A 19,337-nucleotide genomic window follows, 5' to 3' on the forward strand; every position below is an offset into this window, starting at 1 on the left:
TGGGATGGGGATGAGTTCCACAATGGCCTCTCCTTAAATCAGCAAAACATTTGGTGGTTTCCCTTGTTTGCCATTCAGGGTATTCCCCTTGCCAAGACTCAAGGTGCTAGTGCTTTTCATTTTTTCAAATGGGGCATCAGAACTCCCAAGGACCTCTTCTCAAGGGTTTCCATGAGTTTTAGGTCTTGGGAAGATATGCAAGTCCAGTATCACCTTATCTGTTCAGATTGGCAGACTTTTGACCTATTGCTTTCTTCAATTCCAGTCCACTTAATTCATAAAGTGGGTATTCAGTCTATTTAACCTTGGTGGCATGATTGGAAGTGGTATCCTACGACTCCATTTTCCAATTATAAGCCAAGTCTGAGATATCGATGGCTTTCGCCCCATCTTCCAATGGTGGACACGCTCAACCAGAGATGACATTTGCAATCTTCTCTTTCTCAATGGAGAAAATGCTTTGATACCATTTGGAGCGTTATAATAGAACCCAAGATTGTTGATTTTGCTTGGTACCTTATCTTCCAAGGTCTTCTCCTAGGGCCTCAACTCAAGCATATTGGGGTTCCAAATCCCAAATGCCCTTTTTGTGGACAACCAGAGTCTTTCTTGCATATCTTCTAGTTTTTTAGACATGCCCAAAATTATTGGCATTGGATTCATGATTTTTTCAAGCCTTTCAGGCCTAAAACTTTTTCTTGGCACATGATTTTGCTGGGTGATTCTCCCAAAATCCCTTGGAATTTCACCTCGATTTGGCATACTTTCAAGATGCAAATTTTGTTTACTCTATGGATAGATAGGAATGTTGTTCTTTTCACACACAATTTTTTGGATATCAATATTGCCATATACACTAAGGTGTGTATTTGTAATAATGTAATTATGCAGATTCAAGTGCAAGCTAACAAAGTTTCCCTTGAGGTAGCTCACTTGTAGGAGATGCTAAACCACTAGAGAAATACCCCCTACACTATTGCCAAAGTTCCTCTTGATGCCTCAACAGAAACCTTGACGCCTTGTGGTCATCATCTACGGTGCCATTCCTCAAGTCGCCACTCACACACCCCACACTCCCAGGCTTCCCGCCATCAATCTCCCAGTAGTGGCGATGGTGGATGGAGGTGCCACTCAGCTTCCCTACCCTATGGTGGTTCTAGTTGGTCCCCAGCTCCTCCTCCTAGTGCTTGTTGGGCACTTTTTGGGAAATGGCCTCACCTAGATTTGATGATTTCTCCTCCGCGGCTAGAGATCAAAGATGTAGAGGTTACCACTATTCCTCTTGCTGCTGCTATTGAAGATGGCTAGACTGTTCCTAGCCCACCCCCCAATCCCAAAGATGATTAGAGTTCCATGATAGAGATGAACCACCACCCTCACCTGGCACTACTTTGGCCACCTGAGGTTTCCTTATATATGTTTTTTTCTTATGAATAGTGTCTGATTCCAGCTGTGGCTATGTGTTTTTGCTCTAGCTACAACTGTGTGAACTCATTTGCGAGGTGATCTTGTATCCCTTGGCCCTTTTTTTTTAATTGTATTCTTAGTATATTTTTATTTATAGAAAATGACTATTCATCAAAAAAAAAAATTATTGTAGTACACCTTAGGAATGAACCCCTTGGTCAACCAGTGCCAGAAGAGGAGGTCCTACCCTCCTCAATAATTGGTCCTAAAGGACACTACTTGGTCATAATGTGGCAAGTATTGGACCTAAGTTTGACATCCCCAACACTCAAGAAGAGACCTACCTTAAGAGATTTGGTACAAATACCCTCAACTCTCCTTGGGTTACTGCCAAAAACACCCCACTCTAATTCTAGGGAAAAAAAAAAAAATCACTGTTAGGCCATCCCATAATTGAAAAGTAGCCACTTTTTATTTCCTAAATTTTTTATAGTAATATTTAATATTTGAGAATGTTTAATAGTAATATTTTATAGAACAACTTTCCATCAGTTTAAATCTACTTTTGTACACAATTGTCTGATATATGCTTGTGTATGTGATCAAGGTAGCGTGTAATTCTCTACATTTTTCTCTCTTAAAGCTTATTAGGAGAAGTGTACACAGAAAAAGCATTTAGTTCACTAAAAATCCTCTATATTTCATGATTTCTTCAATCTGCCAAGTGTTTGCCAAATCAAGGTGCTAACTCCAAGTCTGGTTTCAAACTCAGCATGCCACATATGTTCTACAGTCAAATCCAGCAAGTATGATCATGACTAATTTTTCGTAGGGATTACACATGTTTCAAACTCATGTCTAAACTTTAATCTTATTATACTAGTTATTTATTTCCTTTTTTCATTTAGTTTAGGATGGGAGAATAAAGCGTCGATTGTTGGAGGGGGATAGTGCTTGGTCACATAACTTATTTCTTATTCTCTTGTACAGACCATTCCTGTGCATAGAAAGTGAGTTCAACCATTTTCACTTAAAAGAACCATAAAGAAGTTGATGATACTATCATCATCCCACCTGGCTAAATGAAAATCAAAGCTAAATAGTGAAATGATAATTAATATATTTAACGTAAAGCATCCAAGTTGAAATCACCATATCCAAATTGTATAGAAGTTATTACTACTCTCTGATAATTATAAATCCAGTTCAATAAGCTTCTTTATGATCAACATTATACGATTCTTAGGTTTAGAAATAGTTGTAGGCTAGTGCTCATAGTCAAAATGATGAAGACAGATTTCAGTGTGTCTCTATCAGATTACTCTAATAGAATAAATTAATCTATGTAATAAAGTTAACAAGATAGAATGCAAAACAAGTATTATTTAGACAAAAATACACAAGAAGGTAGGTATGAGTTCTCCTTTCAGAAGTCTATTGATGAATCAGACAATCAAGGCAAATATTACAAAAAGCTAGTCCACGAAGCTAGCATGAGAATCTCTTGCAGGTACAATCTTGAATTTATAAAGGAAACATAAGCAAACAAAAAGTGTCAATTAAAGCCTCAATCACATACATATACAACAGATAATTTTATAATATGGTAATGTAATTTTTGGCACATAGAATTATATACCTGTATGTAAAAGTAGAGATTGGATAAGAATAACCACAGAAATAAAATGCATAACAAAAATAAGTTATTTTGCAAAAAGTGATGAATTCCAATATTATTTAAAAAGACATAAAGTACACATATACAGAGCTTCAATACCTCTAGTATTAGCTCTACTTTCTTTCCAGCTTCCATTTCAAAGGCACAAACCTTCATGATAGCAATGACAACATAACCCTACAGTAAATTGACAAAGACAAATCAAAATGCATTAAATATTACTGTCAAAATTTGGAAAACATGAGAACATTTGTATGGTTCTCTACTAGAGATATTCTTTTATTAATCTCAAAGCTTACACACATAAATCTTATTGGAGAGGAATATCAATGATCAAATAAATTGCAAACAACCAATATAATCCTATCAAAAGTTCCAAAACCAAATATCCACAGTTTTCCCTTCAAATTCTATGTCATCTCCAAATCTTAGAAATTGGATGACCCTAATTGCACAAATGCGTACCAAAATCAATAAAAGCATGTATGGGAAAGAGCTAGAATCATTTTTCTTTACCTCTTTTGAAATGTTTATTACAAAAAGATAACTAATGACTAATTTGAAATTTTATTGCTTAAACAACTAGTAACATCTAAAGTGGAGAGAAGAAATTTAGAAAAAATAAATATTCTGAAGGGCTGTAGTTTTTCAAGGTTTTGGCTCTAGCCACATGGGCACCTGGCCTAGCTCAATCTCTTCACATCCCTCACATTTTCCCTCTGCTTACTGATAGCAACTATATCACTTTGCTAGGCCTATGATGAGACTGCAAAACTAAGTGAATGTTTGATTAGAACAGATTAAGTAAACCTTTTTTTTGTTACAGTAGAATTTTAGGGTTGAAGATCATTTTTTATCCACTTTAGCTCAAACTACAATAGCATTAATTTCATACCTCGTGAATATTCCAAAGAGCACCATGCCAAAATTTTCGATTAACCTAGTGAGCCCAATGCTCCATTCCAACCTGTATACACAAAAATGAACTTAGCAAAAATTATGTCAAAGCCAACCGCTATCATAGGAAGAGATTCCAAGATTCATATTAGATAATCTTGTTGGAAAATGGGGTCATATTTGAATCAAAGGTTAAGTGGTGGATTTCTTGTATTTGTATTCAATAAAAACTAAGGTATATAGGACTAGGAATGACAAAACTAGTCTTTGTTTGAAGCCTTGAAAGCATTTTGCGTAATTTTCCATATTTGGCCTAGTTGAGGGCTAGTGTCCCTAAAGCCTTAATTTGACCCAAGTTTTCTAAGTGCCCTAGAGAGGGGGTAAGACCTTAGAGAAGTGAAGTCCACTTGGAGAGATAGAGGTCAACATTGGGTAAAGGCTAGTAACCTTGCTTGGCATCTTGCAGTGGGTTGGGTGCTACTAGGAACTTAAGAAGATTTTGGTGGATTAAGGCTATAGACTCCGCATCAGTTGAGGCAAGATATGAGCACATATTTTGGGCACCTTACAAGTTACACTACATCAACTTGGTGATGCAAGAAATTGGCATCAAAATAAATTGGGTGAAAGAAATAGTGCGCATTATTCAAGCACATCATTCTTTTCTTTGGAGCATTATAATTTTAGGATATGCAGATGATGAATTGATCAGGCTTTAGACCCTTCCAAATAAAAGTGGCAGAAAAGATGACTTATTGGGATGAGAAGATGAGAGGTAGATGGATTTGGGTTTTGTGATTCCTTGGTATGTTAGTTTGAGCTTCACTTGGTTTCAAGAATACTATAATATTCTCTACTTAACAAGGCCAACCACATGAACGTGGAAGCTCATCTAGCCTCACCCCCTCCCCCTAACATCAATCTATGTTACCCATTATCATCTAATTACATACTTCATTCATTCATTCATCCATTTATGAACTATAACATTCAGTCAATACAATCACTTAACATTCATTAATATGATATAAAATTCATTAATACACAATACTAATTAAGACTTCATTAACACATAACAATATTCATTAACATAAAATAAAAATCAATTTTAATATGCATCATTCATAGATAATTACTTAAAACAAAGTTCTTTCATTATCCAACAAGGTTTATCAAAGAGCATTTTTAAAACATCATTTCTTCTTCTTGTTTTTCTTAGCTTTCTTAAGAAAAATGCTCATAGGATCATCCATATCTTCTTCATTCTCCTCTTCTAGCACATGTAATGTCAAATTATGATGGCTCCTTCTCTTTGGAGGAGCAGGAGGCTACTGCACTAAAGGGGGCTCTATTGCAAGAACAAGTAAATGGGATAAATTGGCATACTCATTTTCTTTTTTATTAACTATTACAAGTCTATAATTAAGTACTAGTACAACATAACATGCATTTTTCTTACCTAACAATGCCACATCATGTAGATTAACATTTTGATCTGCCACCACGTCAACATGTTGAACACTTAGAACATGCTCCACTCCTTCACCATGATGTTCAACATGCTTTGAAATATTCAAAAAAAGGATACACATCAAATTGCAATTGAAGATATTAAATTGTATTCATAATTTCATAATCAATTTCCAACAGTAAATTAATACCTCCACCACTATAATGCACATCATGGCCTTCATCACGAGCAGGTTCTATGATAGGATATGAAGGTTGCAATAAAATGTTATGCAATCAATTTACATTCAAAACTAACACCAAAAAAGAATCTTCTCAACTATTCAATTTAATTTACTTTTCATCTAACCAATTTACCTATAAGATATCATTTGCTGCACTAGATTCTTGCACAAGGCTTTCAGATTCTTTGCGTAGGCATGTAACCATGACTTTATAGCCTTCCTTCAAGGCAATTTTTCTATCTTTATCAGTGAGCTCCACATTGAATTTTGTGCCCTATATTTTTTACTTAATATCGTCAATTTTCCATGTATGGTTTCATTAAATAGTATTGTTTGCAACATTATATAAAAAAATTAAGATGAAATTTCATTGCTCCTACTTATAAGTCGAGACTAGAGATTCATATAGCCACCACAGCCAAGTTTGTGTTGGCCAACCTTTTGTAGTCTCGCTTTTGTAGCCATGGATGTGTCCTGTAATCTATGAACAATTTCAAACATATTAGATTATATATTTACAAATATCACTAATTAGTGCATGACTAAAATCATGTAGTTAATACTATCATGACATACCATTTTTTTCCCTGTGTTGCTTCATTTACTCTATTTTCACATAGCCTTTTCTCCTTTGCATCTTCTATTATTTCATTCCACTCCATCGGTAGAATCATAGGAGGATAGTCGTACTTTGGGTTCTCCTTAAGACCCCTTCTATATTGATCCCTCACAATCGTTATATGCTTTGATGCTCTTTTTAGAAGTAGGCCAGTGTCAAAACTATTTTTTTCCAAATTTCTCCTCAAAAGATGTAATCAGCTGATTTTTTTAATTCTGCAGCTTGTTAATTCCACCTTTAAAAAATAAATAGATTATTAGATCAATAACTTTAATATAGTAAAATAAATGGAAGAAAAGAAAAATTATGTAACAATTATATGAAACTACGTACCTTTTATGTATGGTGGGTCCAAATAGTCTCAATGTCATATCAGAAAGATGATCAAAGAAAACATTATTACCTACAAAAGCATAAAGGGATTATCAGTCCAAAACAAGTAATGTAAAAGTAAACTAAATTTACACTTTAAATAATAACAATTTTAAATCACCTAGAAGCTTTTGTAATTTTAACGAAAAAATAGTTTTCTTGTTCAGCAACAATGTCCCTGCATATGAACCAGTACTAATCACATAGACTACTCCAAAAAATGGATCAGCTTTAGTAGTACTACTATCTATTGTTCTATTAACTAAAGCTCTAACTATTAGTGCACAAAATAGGACTACAGTAAGATCTATCTGGCATAACTTTTATCACTAGTAATATCTGTTGATGAATTAGGACAAACATTTACAAACCATACTATTCTTTTACTATCATTCCTCATGACGACTTTGAAGATTTAAAATATTTTACTTCATTGACATCCAATGACCCTTAAAGTGGAATTAAATGACATGGTTTTGTAGCTAAAATGACATCTTATAAGATAAAATGCATGGTTTTGTAGCTAAAACAACATGTGAAAACACATTCTAACCAACATTTTACCTACATTGACATTTTCTCCCCTAGCTTTTAATTTGTTTATAGTAATTTAATAGCTGCTCCTGCCAGTTAGCTCATCGAAATTTAGGAAACCTTTTGCAGGTTGTATCACTACATCCCCTCATTCTAGAATTTTAGATAAACATTGGTGAACTTATTTAGCAGTAGTGGTGAATAAGTGCTAATATTGATTAAACACCCCTTTTGGCCCACTCAAACCAAACAAACAAAAGGTTGGAATGTTTAATGAATCTTCTATTATGTTTTGACATTTAATTTTTCCAATTAGTTAAGTAAAATTTGTAGGGTGATTAATATTTCCTATCACTACTCATTCTCCTTGTGTTGACACGCAATAATGCTATTACTTCTCAGCACATATATTATGGAAAAGAAAATTTTCTTGAGTAGAAGTGAAGCAAACCTCATTATGTTGAAAATATGTTCCATTGAGTGGAAAGTTGCCTCGCATTGTTGTTCAGCAAGGAATCTGACATGTGACCAGCAAATGTAAGTTTCAAATGCCAAGTAACCTTCGAGGCAAATAAATGAGTGACCAATTTGTGAATTAAGTTTGAGATTAAAAAATTATCCAAGTCTCAAGTTATCTGTTCATTACTAGTATTGTAAATTAAAGAAAGTTGTCATAACTAGTATTGTGAATTAAAAAAAGTTGACAATAGTGGAATAATTTAATCTACAAGGAGATCAGAGCAACTTGATGAACTGGCTTAAGTCTATGTTTTATTAGCAGTCTAGGTGAGTGGAGGTTATGAGATTAGCTAAATACGAATGTAGGTTGAACATGGGCTATCCAATGAGTATGTTGTTTGCAAATTCATTTTTATGGTGGCAATGATTCAGAAATCACTGCTTTGTGGTTTTTACAAATTGAATTATTTCATATTAATACATAATTATGATTATTTATGATGTAATATGTGACTTCTTTGAGTTTTATTGTTCTATTCGAGTGGTCAGCATTGAGTTGCACATCATGGTAGCATAGCATGTAATTTCCTTTGGAATGCCCTTGGTCAAGAGCTTCTATGTTAGTTGGCAATTGAACTTTGGAGCGATCAGTTAAGTTGTGTTTTGATTTGCTACATTATAGTAGAATTGAATATTTTAGCATGAGTGGTCAGAGTAGTGATATAGGTAGAGCTAGAGTTGATAAAGATCGTGATTGATCATAGATTGGCATTGGTGGATGCATGTAGTATAACAATTCTAGATCTGATATTGACATAGTTCATTTTACACATACAATAACATATAATGGTTTCATTTTTAACTTCTATTTTATGTGTGATAATAGTTTTTTCCATAAGCAAAGGGCAACTAATTCTGTGATGGTTTTGTTAGTAGAGGTTTGTGATAGATCATTGGAAATGAGCCACTTATTGTGGGGTTAAATACTTGTAATGTTAATCGGCCTCATTAGGCGTACACTTTAACATTTATACAAAGCAATGAAGTGCCAATGACAGAGTGCGTACACTAACAATCTATTGTCAATTTCTCTAATTCAGGCATCTATTATTGTTTACAAGTATACAATAGTCATGTAAAATAATGTTTTGCCTACTCCCTGTACATGTAACAATAGTAAAAGTATTCTAAATTGTTCAATTGAACAGGTCTAGCAGTTCACATAGGTCATGGAATATAGAATCTATCATTGCAAGAACAATAGAAGGCAGTACACAAATGGGTGAATATAAATCATCATTTTAATAGTGGGCATGAGCTTTGCACAATTCATATAGCATGTGCAAGAGTTTCATAGAAAAAATTGTATATGTATTTTGAATTGATTGTTTGGTTTGCAATCACTGATCCATCATCAAGAAGGGAAAAGTTGATTCAAAAAGCATATACAGTTTTTCCCAAAAACTGTTTCGCATAATTTGAGTTTTATACCTCAAGCATGTCACTATAGGAGACAACATATTTAATGTTTCATTTAATATGACTTTTCAAGAATTGAAACAGTTGATTTACATTGCATCTAGAGTACTTGGGTTCCTGAGAAACATCCTTTAAGCATCATTGTTCTCTCTAGTTTGTGACTAGAGTGCAGGGATAACACACAACTTATGGTGAATTTTACTGTATCTCATTTTTTTTTAGTGTAGTTTCTTTTGTCAACATCCAATACTAATATTGTTGGGAGAAACCTACTTTGGTACTTTTTTTTTCCAATAGATAGATTTGACTAATAGTGTGCATGTGAAAGAAAGTAATTTAATATGTGTTGATATCCATACTATGAGGCAGTGGAAAGCATCAATGATCTATAGGTTTACAAAAGTTCAATAGGATTTTAAATGCATAAATGAAAGCTACCATTGAAGATACAAATGAAAAGCCAAAGAAGTATGTTCTGCATGCAAGGCTTAATAGCTCAGGTTCACAAATCCTAATGTCTTAAATACAATTCACCCCAAGCTCTTATCTATGGTTATACATAGTGATATATACATAAGGCTAAAAATTATAGTGATGAGGAATGCTTTTTTGGTGGTGGAACTAAAGTAATAATTACACAGACTGCTCCAAGAAATGGATCAATCACATGTACCAAAGTACTAATCACTAGATTTTGTACTCTGGTACATATGATAGGTACATGAGTACAAAATCCACACAAAAAAAAAAAATGCATGATTAGCACATTACAAAATATAGAAAAACAAGTTTTTACCAGTTGTAGTGGGCATAGATGAGGATGTTTGCATGGATCTTGTTGCCGACAATGCACAAGGCAATATTGGACCACCGATCGAAGGAGGCGTCTGCACTTCATAATGAGTTGAAGAATACAATATTGTTAGCAAAGACATTTGAAATGGATAAAGATCGAATGGGATACTAGCTAGAAGCATCCACAAAAGAACAAAAGGTAAGAGTTATAATGTTGATGAAAATAAACAAACAAAGTGTTACTTACATGAAGGTTGTGCACTACAACCCTCACCATGTTTACCATGTGATGTCACAACTGTCACATATTTCTATACAAGAAGACATAAAATTAGAGATCATCATCCATAAAATACTATAAAATATTAACATCTATTGAACTTCTATTATTGCTTTAGTCGAATTACTGCTTACCTTCAAAGATTGGACCCTATGGTCCAATTCTTTTCTTAGTGCCTCTTTCTCCTTGCTTATGTCACCCTCAATGATGATGTTAACAATTTCATTAGTGTATCTTTGTTTGAGTTACTGGTCCATGAACATAGGGTCATCACTAAGGGCAATGCCATGCAGAAATGACACCCGTATTTTAGATCACATTTGATCAGCTATCATTCTAGCTTTTTCCTATCATTTGTGACATCAAATATCAGTAAAATTTCATCAAAATAACTCCAAAGCCATAAAGAAAAGAACATAATAATACAACTTTTTTTCTATATTAACATTAAAATTTACAATAATTAATGTTTAGCTCCACTAAAGGTGTGTGAGATGGTGCATCCATGTCACCTTGTGAAAAAAATTAGTAAGTCTTAGAAATTAGCATCAAAATTAAAGTAATAGACTTACCAAAAAAAAATATTAATAATAAACTAGATTTTATATGTAAATTATTTGTCTTAAGTTAGCCAAAAATTTGGTGTAACTAATGTGTATATCTAAAAATATATTTGACATGCTCTACTTAATGTTTATATCTACACATATGGTTTGGAAGAAAAAAATTGGTTGTACATGACCCCATCATAGTTGGCATTGATCATTGTTCATCATGATCTTCATCCATGTCATCATCATCATCATCACCATCATTATACTTGTCACTTTGATCATCGTTCTCACTGCCACCATCTTCATCACCATCATCATCATCTTCATCACCATCATCATCATGACCATCATCTTCATGATCATCACCATCTTCATCGCCATGATCATGATCATCATCAGTATCATCATCATTATTATCACCATTATCATTAGCATGACCAAAATCATCACCATCTTCTTCTTCTTCATCATTGGGTAAGTGTCGTTCTTGATAATCATTTACTTCATCTTGTGCTTCTTCAATATCTTCTTCTTCCATCATATTATACTTTACCGGCCTTCCTCTTGGGTCATGTCTAACAACAAATGACCAACCTGATTTGTGTGAAACACCAAAGTAAAACACTTGCTTGCATTGGCTTGGAAGAACATAGGGCTCATCTCCGACTAGCTCAAATGACCTTGTATTAATCATAGTAAATCCACTATCATGTTCAATAATAAACCTATCAGAATCATTTTGATTCAGTCATAGCTTGTACCATTTGATGACTAATAGAACTATTTTGAATGAATTAAATTCACACTGAAATATATCATCCAAAATGTCAGAGTATCGATCTTTAGATTGTTAAGGATGTATGTCAGTTCTAGATGAAATATTGGTGACCATGAAGACAAAACTTATCCGAGAATCGCATGTTTTCTTCATTTCATTTGACTTTTTTGTGTGAAATTTATACCCATGGTAGTACATAGCTTTGTGGTGTTTGACCTGCAATTATTCAAACATGTCAAGATTATTTGCATTGATCTGTGAGTTGATATTAAACTTATGTCTCATGATTAGTAATCTTATGCATACCTTTTTATCTCTTAAGTCATATACTAGATCAAGTACCATTGGCATACCATTGGGATCTCCATTACGATGGGCTTCTTTAACCAATGATGCAACACCATCCCATGTTAATGAGCGACCATTTTCTTGACATTGTTCAATCCATACTGTCATCCAATCAAGATTGTTTGCAATATACAAATGTAGTGCATCCCACTCATGACCAACTATAAAGAAGACAATTACACCAGTTAGAAACAACTTATATATATTGATGATGGATAAGAATTATTAAACTACAAAAAAAAAACTTATAATTACCTCTCACTCTGCTCAATCTACCTTTCCCTGTCAAGTACTCCCCTTTCTAATTTGTCATTAGAGTTGGGATCCCAAATGCGATCTACATGGATATTTGTTGCAAACTTTGGAAGATATTCACTAATGTGCACCATGATCTAGTATACCATATATCCCTCTACCATAGAACCCTCAGGATGTGCTCTTTGTTGAACCAAGCCCTTCATAAATTTCAAGTGCCTCTCAACCATCCACATTGACCTAATTTGTACAAGTCCACACAATTCAATCTCCTCAACTTGATGTATGAGGTAGTGTTCTTGAGCATTGAAAAAGGTTGAAGGTAAACACTTTTGCATTTCACACATAAGCTGCAAAAAAAATTTCTTTCAATATTTTATATTTTTTTAATCAATTTCTTTAGATGATAAACACCTAAAAGAGATTCAACGTACAAAAACACATAAACGAGATTTTAAATAAAATTATAAAATAGATTTTAGATAAAAAGCTACAACTCTAAGAAAAAATACATTCAACCTCATGTATTTTTCATGATCATATATAACTTGTTTAATATTGTTGTCAAACTAGTGTGGAAGGGATAGAGATAGAACGTACTACAATTATTAAAAAATGATCCTTTCAATATATTATTAAATAATGTGATAGGTAGTAGATTCAATTTTACAAATATATTATAAATAGAGAACATAACTTACCTTGAAGAAGGTATGCCAATCATGTGTTTTCAACCCTAGCCCAAAATCATCTTTCTTTGATAGAAGAGTGCTTATATTTGCAGCAAATCCTATTGGAAATTTTTCTTTTTTTATAATTGCTTTTAATGCATCACTTTGTTGCTCTGTTAATAACAAAGGAAGGGCATTTTTATTTATAAGGTCTCCATTGCTATTTGATTCAATGAAACTTTTTAGTGCATGATTGGATTCATGAATGTCAGTACAAATTTTGGCAATTTGTTCTCTATCACGCCTTCCATCCAAAATTTTCCATAGTGTCTCTATTACATTCTTTCCAATATACATAGCATCAAAAAAATACATGAATGGGTGATCCTTGTAGTATGGTAACCTACTAAATTGAGTAGGATAACTTTGCATTCCTCTAGGAAGTTTCTCATTGATGCCTTGACGACCTTCATGGGCATCAATTACAGCATTAGTAAATATAAGACAATATCAAAATATAAATTTTAAACTTCAGACAATAAATTGGGCATTACCTCGATGATTTAGTCGATTGTATTCCTACTTCCATAGATTATATGTCATTCTTCGTGGCCTTGATGATGTATCTTCTTTCCCATTGAAAAGATGTTTTTCAGCAATTTGATAACTATGATTATTGTGAAGAAAGTACCTAAACTCATTGAACACTTGCTTTCCTAAACTTCTTGAATGACGAGATTTCATCTTTGGACCACAAACTTGACATGCAAATTTTCCCTTTGTCTAAAGATGTAAAAGATCATGTACAATTGGATCATGGACAATTATCATGCACAACTTAAGCATACAATAGTAATGTGTAAGCACTATAATATACTAAAAATATGTGATCTTAACAATATAACATACCACAAAAATGAGTTAGCCCAGGGGCATCATGTATTGTCCATACAAGCATTGCATGGAATTGAAATTGTCGATGTCCTATTGGTTTAGAGATGTCATACATAGTGATGCCATTCCATAACTTCAACAACTCATCAATTAGGGGCTCAATATACATGTTCATATCTTTAACTTGGTACTTACCTAGTAATTGAATGAACATAAAGATTACATAATTATTATGACCATTTTCATGCAATATTTATAAATTAATTTAGATAACTATAAAATGAAAAAATGCTTGGCACAATCATTGACAACATTATGTGCTCCCTCTTTATGGATATCCAAGGAGGAATGTTATTGTTAATGGCAAAAATAGGCCACACTTAGTAAACAGATCTCATATCTCCATATGGATTGACACCATCCACTGCTAATGAAAGCTTCAAATTATGAGGTTCTTCTTTAAAGTGTGACCATGTTTCTTCTATCTCTTTAAATGTAGAACCATCGGCAGGCATTCACATAATGGCATCTTGACTTCTATTACATGCATGGTAATCCACAAATTGTGTCAAGCTAGTGCACCTGAATAATTTTTGAAGACGTGGAATAATGGGAATGTACTGAAGAACCTTGTGAGGTATCTTTTTTATTAATTGATCTTATCGATATCTACTAATATGACAATCAAGGCATTCTATTGCAAATTCATGTTGTTTATTATATAGAATGTGATCATTGGGACATGCATGTATTGTCTGATACTTCATTCCAATCTGATTCATAATAGTAGATAATTCTTGGTATGAATGAGGCAAAATGTTTGATGGTGGTAACAGAAACTCACCTATCAACCTAAAACAACAAATATGCATTGTTAATATGATGAATAGTAATTGTATGCTAACACTGAAGATGAACAAAATGGCATATCTTAACATGCGTGATATTGCTACATTGGATAAACCATTCATAACCTTTAAGTTCACCAACAACACTATAGTGAAGAGTAGAGTTGTTTGGGAGCTTTCATATAAGGTCTCATGTGCCTTCTCAAGTAAAGGTATATCAAGACCATCTTCATCGTCATTATCAGATTTGGTAGTACCATCATTGTGAGCTCTTCATCACCTGCTCCAATACCATCTTCTTCAATCATGTCCTATGGCACATTATCATCTTCTTCCATGGGAGTGTTATCCTCAACTTGGATATTCACACCTCCATGTTCCTCCAGTAGGAAATCCACATTCAACAATGGATGAAAATCATGGCCCCCTCCAATGTGACCATGTTGCCTACAATGACTCTAGGCTGTTGTGATTAGAATTCTTCAATTTTTTAAGCCCTTACACTTTTTGCAAGGACAATAACATTTGTCAGGTTTTCTTCGGAACTAAGACCACAATGTAGACATTTTCTCATTATTTTGTTCTGGGTTTATATTGTCAGGTGTGGTCTTTCTTCATAGGAAAATATATCTGCAAATAAAGTAGACATGTTGCAATTAATGTTTATATTTGCACATATGGAAATTGTTGACTAATGTTTTCAAATGTAACTAAAATGATCCTATTATTTCTAGAAGGCTGAGATGTTTGAAAAATGTGGAGTTATAGACAAAGTATCTTAATTATTTGCAAAATGCCTCAAAGAGATGTCACAAGGTGAAAGTTACTTAGGTGCTATCAGCAGCATGCCTTGACTAATCTTGATAGCAATGACTAATGTGATTAATGCATCAACTAATGAAGATGACTAAAAGATTGAAACATATTTATGTATAGCAATGTTTTCCTCCAGGAAATATATGCTCTTCAGTAAGATATAAAAGGAAATATGAATTAGATGTGATCCATGTGTGTTCCAGGAAAATGGACATTAACTTTTGAAAAAATTTCAACAGGGGCATCATATTTTCATCAATTTATTAAGAGGTTTATACAACTTGAGACTGGAGTAAGAGATAGTTATCATTGTTGCTGAAGACTATTATCCTAAGGACTGCAGACTAAGTGTAATCAGACATTTCATTATTTATGGTTTTAAAAACCTTGGGAGGGTAGCTAGGAATAGGAACTACTCTAGGAACATTTTGTGGACAGGCTTTTGGAATGAGACAATTCAATATGCTTGGCATTTAAATGCATCAATCTATTGTGATACTTTCAGCAACTATAGTTCTCTTGTTTATACCAAACATTTTTTCAAATCCTATATTCAAATTATTGGGACAATCCACTATCATTGTTGCTACGTCTAGAGTTCTCTTGAACTGGATGCTTCCTCAACCATTTGCATTTGCCGCAAATTTATTTGTCCAAAAGTTTTTACATGAATAGGATTTAATTTTACCAATAGTCTAGATTTCTGGAAAAGTGCTAATCTTCAATTTTGTGGTTTGTTGGATAACTTCTTTCACATATATATTAAGTCTCCCTAGTACTGTTATTGCAAGGAATATATCATGTTGATTTGGTGTTATCGGATCCTGTTATTTGGTGGGACTATTGCTAGGCATACTTATTTGTTTCACTGAAAGAGTATGCCTGAAACCTCACCAAGTTTTTTGCAAAGACTCAGCATGTTTGTGGAAAAATCTTGCCTGCATCAATAAAAAAGGCTAGTTACTCTGCTATCAAGTTTTTCACCATTCATTCAACATGTACTGACATCTTCCAACATGAAACAAACCCCTTATTAAGGCCGGTTGGCTTCAAATTCATTAGCTTTCCTTGTCAATTCTCTTGGTGTACACCAGTCAAACCACACTTCCTACATATATTAGGTTAGTAATATCTTGTTTATGTTATAGATGGACTATTCTAGGTGAAATGGAGACAACATTCAATGCTAACATTAACATTAACATTCAATGGTAGACCATCTTTGTTGTCAACTTATTTGAACCAAAATGTGGGTGGTGTTGGACCCACATTAGATTCAAACCAGAATGGAGGACCTACATCATATTTGAACCAGCAACAATAAGAATATCTATCTCACCCTAATTATCAAAAGATTGAGACATATCCATCCCTTCCTTACCATGGGAACAACAATCTACAGATAGGATCATCTCTTTGTAACAATTCTTGGAATAGCCATTCACAAATAAGAGATTTCACTTTTCCAACTACTCAAAGAGGAAATCAAGAACCTGTTGTGAATAGATATGCATATGAGCAACAACAATCCTCTTTTCTAACATCACAAGGAACTTTTCCAAGTACTAAAATAGCAAATCAAGATCCTATAGTGAATGAGTATGCATATGAGCAATAACAATCCTCTTTTCTAACAATAGGAGGAACTTTTCCAACTCCTCAAGGAGCAAATCAAGATCCTATTGTGAACAGATATGTATATGAGCAACAACAATCCTCTTTTCCAACAACACAAGGAGGAAATCCAAATCTTCATATGAATGAGTATGCAGCAGTATCAACATCTGTGCAACAACAACTTTCTTTTCCAACTTCACAATGAAGAAATCCAGATCTTCATGTGAATGGATTTGTAATAGTACCAACATCTGAGCAACAACAACCCTATTTTTCAACTTGACAAGGAGGAAATCCTGATCTTTGTGTCAATGGATCATTTTCAGTAGTATCAACATTTGACCAATAGCGACCCTCTTTTCCAACTTCTCAAGGAAGAAATTCAGATCTTGGTGTGAATGATTATGCAGCAACATCGACATTTGGGCAACAACAAGAGTTTTTTAGTGTGGATCATTCCCATCAACCATGGTACATGAATAACCACTAAAGAGGCTCATTGTGACTTTGGATTATATGATTCATTCGACATTTATGGCATTATCCTACATGTTAAAAACCATGTATGCTATATGGTGAAGATATCTTTTCATTTCCTTTTGGTTACTATGGTTGTGATTTCATTCATATACTTTATTAGCTTGATTTGTGACTATGGTTTGATCTAGTCTTTAAGGGATTGCTATGGCAATTGATTGGCCTATAAAAGTGAAGATACTAGTTATGCATCCTAGCACCTTGGGTCATATTATGTAAAAGGATTGATGGTAGTTAGAGACTTTTGCTTTGGTTTCATGTTACTATTGAAAAAGAAACATATATTAGGAACAATGTATTCATTAAATTATTAAACCATTGAGGCTAAAATGGCTATTATTTTTTGGTATATGTTTGTTTCTGATATTCTTGTATACTTAGCTTACTATTTTATCACATGTTTTCAAATACTATGATTTCAATTAAGATTAAGCCTATATATCAGCTTCTATGTTCACTTTTAAAGAATTTTTAATTAAAAGTATGTTAATTTAATCATAATTATTTATTTATATTGCCCCTTTGCACTCTTAATAAGAATTGAGACATTTAGGACATATTCATAGGCTTAGGGATGTACCCAAGGTATATCATGGCCATGCCCAAACTAAGATCAGTATCCAGTATGAAGGTGGTCCAAATAAGCAATATCAAAGCCATGATAGAAATGGTTATGGGTCACTAGACAACATTTACCATAGTATATTCTATAAGTGATTTCAACATTTTAATTTTGTTTATGTCAACAATAATTGATTGGCAGATTTAATTTCATTATAAGATAATTACTGCAATCCCTATTTAATTTCAATTTAAGATAATTACTGCAATCCCTAAACTTAGAATATTTGAGTTTTCATTTGCTATCTTTGGTATATATATATATATATATATATATATGCTAAAAAGAATTAATACTTCTTGCACTTAGTGGAATGATCCTTGCTATGTCAATTATGTCAATATAAACTATATGCAATGGAGATGTAATGGCATTGCTTCTACCAATGCAAATTGTTGTCACTAGTATGACTTTGATAACATGCAATATCTAATCCTTATTTATTGCTAATGGTGATACAATTGTATTAATGTTGTTTCTAATATAATCCTTCACTATTTGCAATCAAATCTAATTATTGTTTAAAGTGAGATTTGATGTTTCCAATTTGCTAATAGGCTTATGAAATTCTAGAAATGTTGCTATGTCTGATATGATCAAATAATTCTTGCAATAGGGGTGCTATGTCTTATATGATTGAATAATTCTCGCAACAGGGGTGCTATGTCTGATCTTTCTTTAAATGTGTGCAACTAATAATGCCAAAGGTAGTCGTTCAACATAACATGTTTATTTCAAATTGATGTTGAAATAAATAATAAAAAATGTCCTTTTATACCATGCACTTGGTGTGAGAAGTCATGTAGGATAAAGAATGCTCTTTGTCTCTTTGTAATGTCACTCTTCATAACAGCTAATTGTAACACAACCTTGTAATTACCTCCTTTCATTATTAATTACTTATTAAAACATATCATAATTCATTGTCTTAATCTAGATCAGGCTTGATTACCATCATCAAGGTACCTATTCATGATTAGTAATTGCTGAGAATGGATTAACATTTTGTCTTTGCATAATGACATCAGTTTGTTAACAACTCAATGCTAACACTAACATAAACTATCATATTATGGATAAGGTAGTCTTTTTTATTTTTATCGATCACTATTTATGATATTGATTATGGATGTTATTCAATCATTAATATTCAAAAACATTAGCCTGTAATGTAATTGGTTCA

This window comes from Cupressus sempervirens, chromosome 6, assembly GCF_028749045.1.
Source record: "Cupressus sempervirens isolate cs-2001-9-10 chromosome 6, ASM2874904v1, whole genome shotgun sequence".
Taxonomy (NCBI): domain Eukaryota; kingdom Viridiplantae; phylum Streptophyta; class Pinopsida; order Cupressales; family Cupressaceae; genus Cupressus; species Cupressus sempervirens.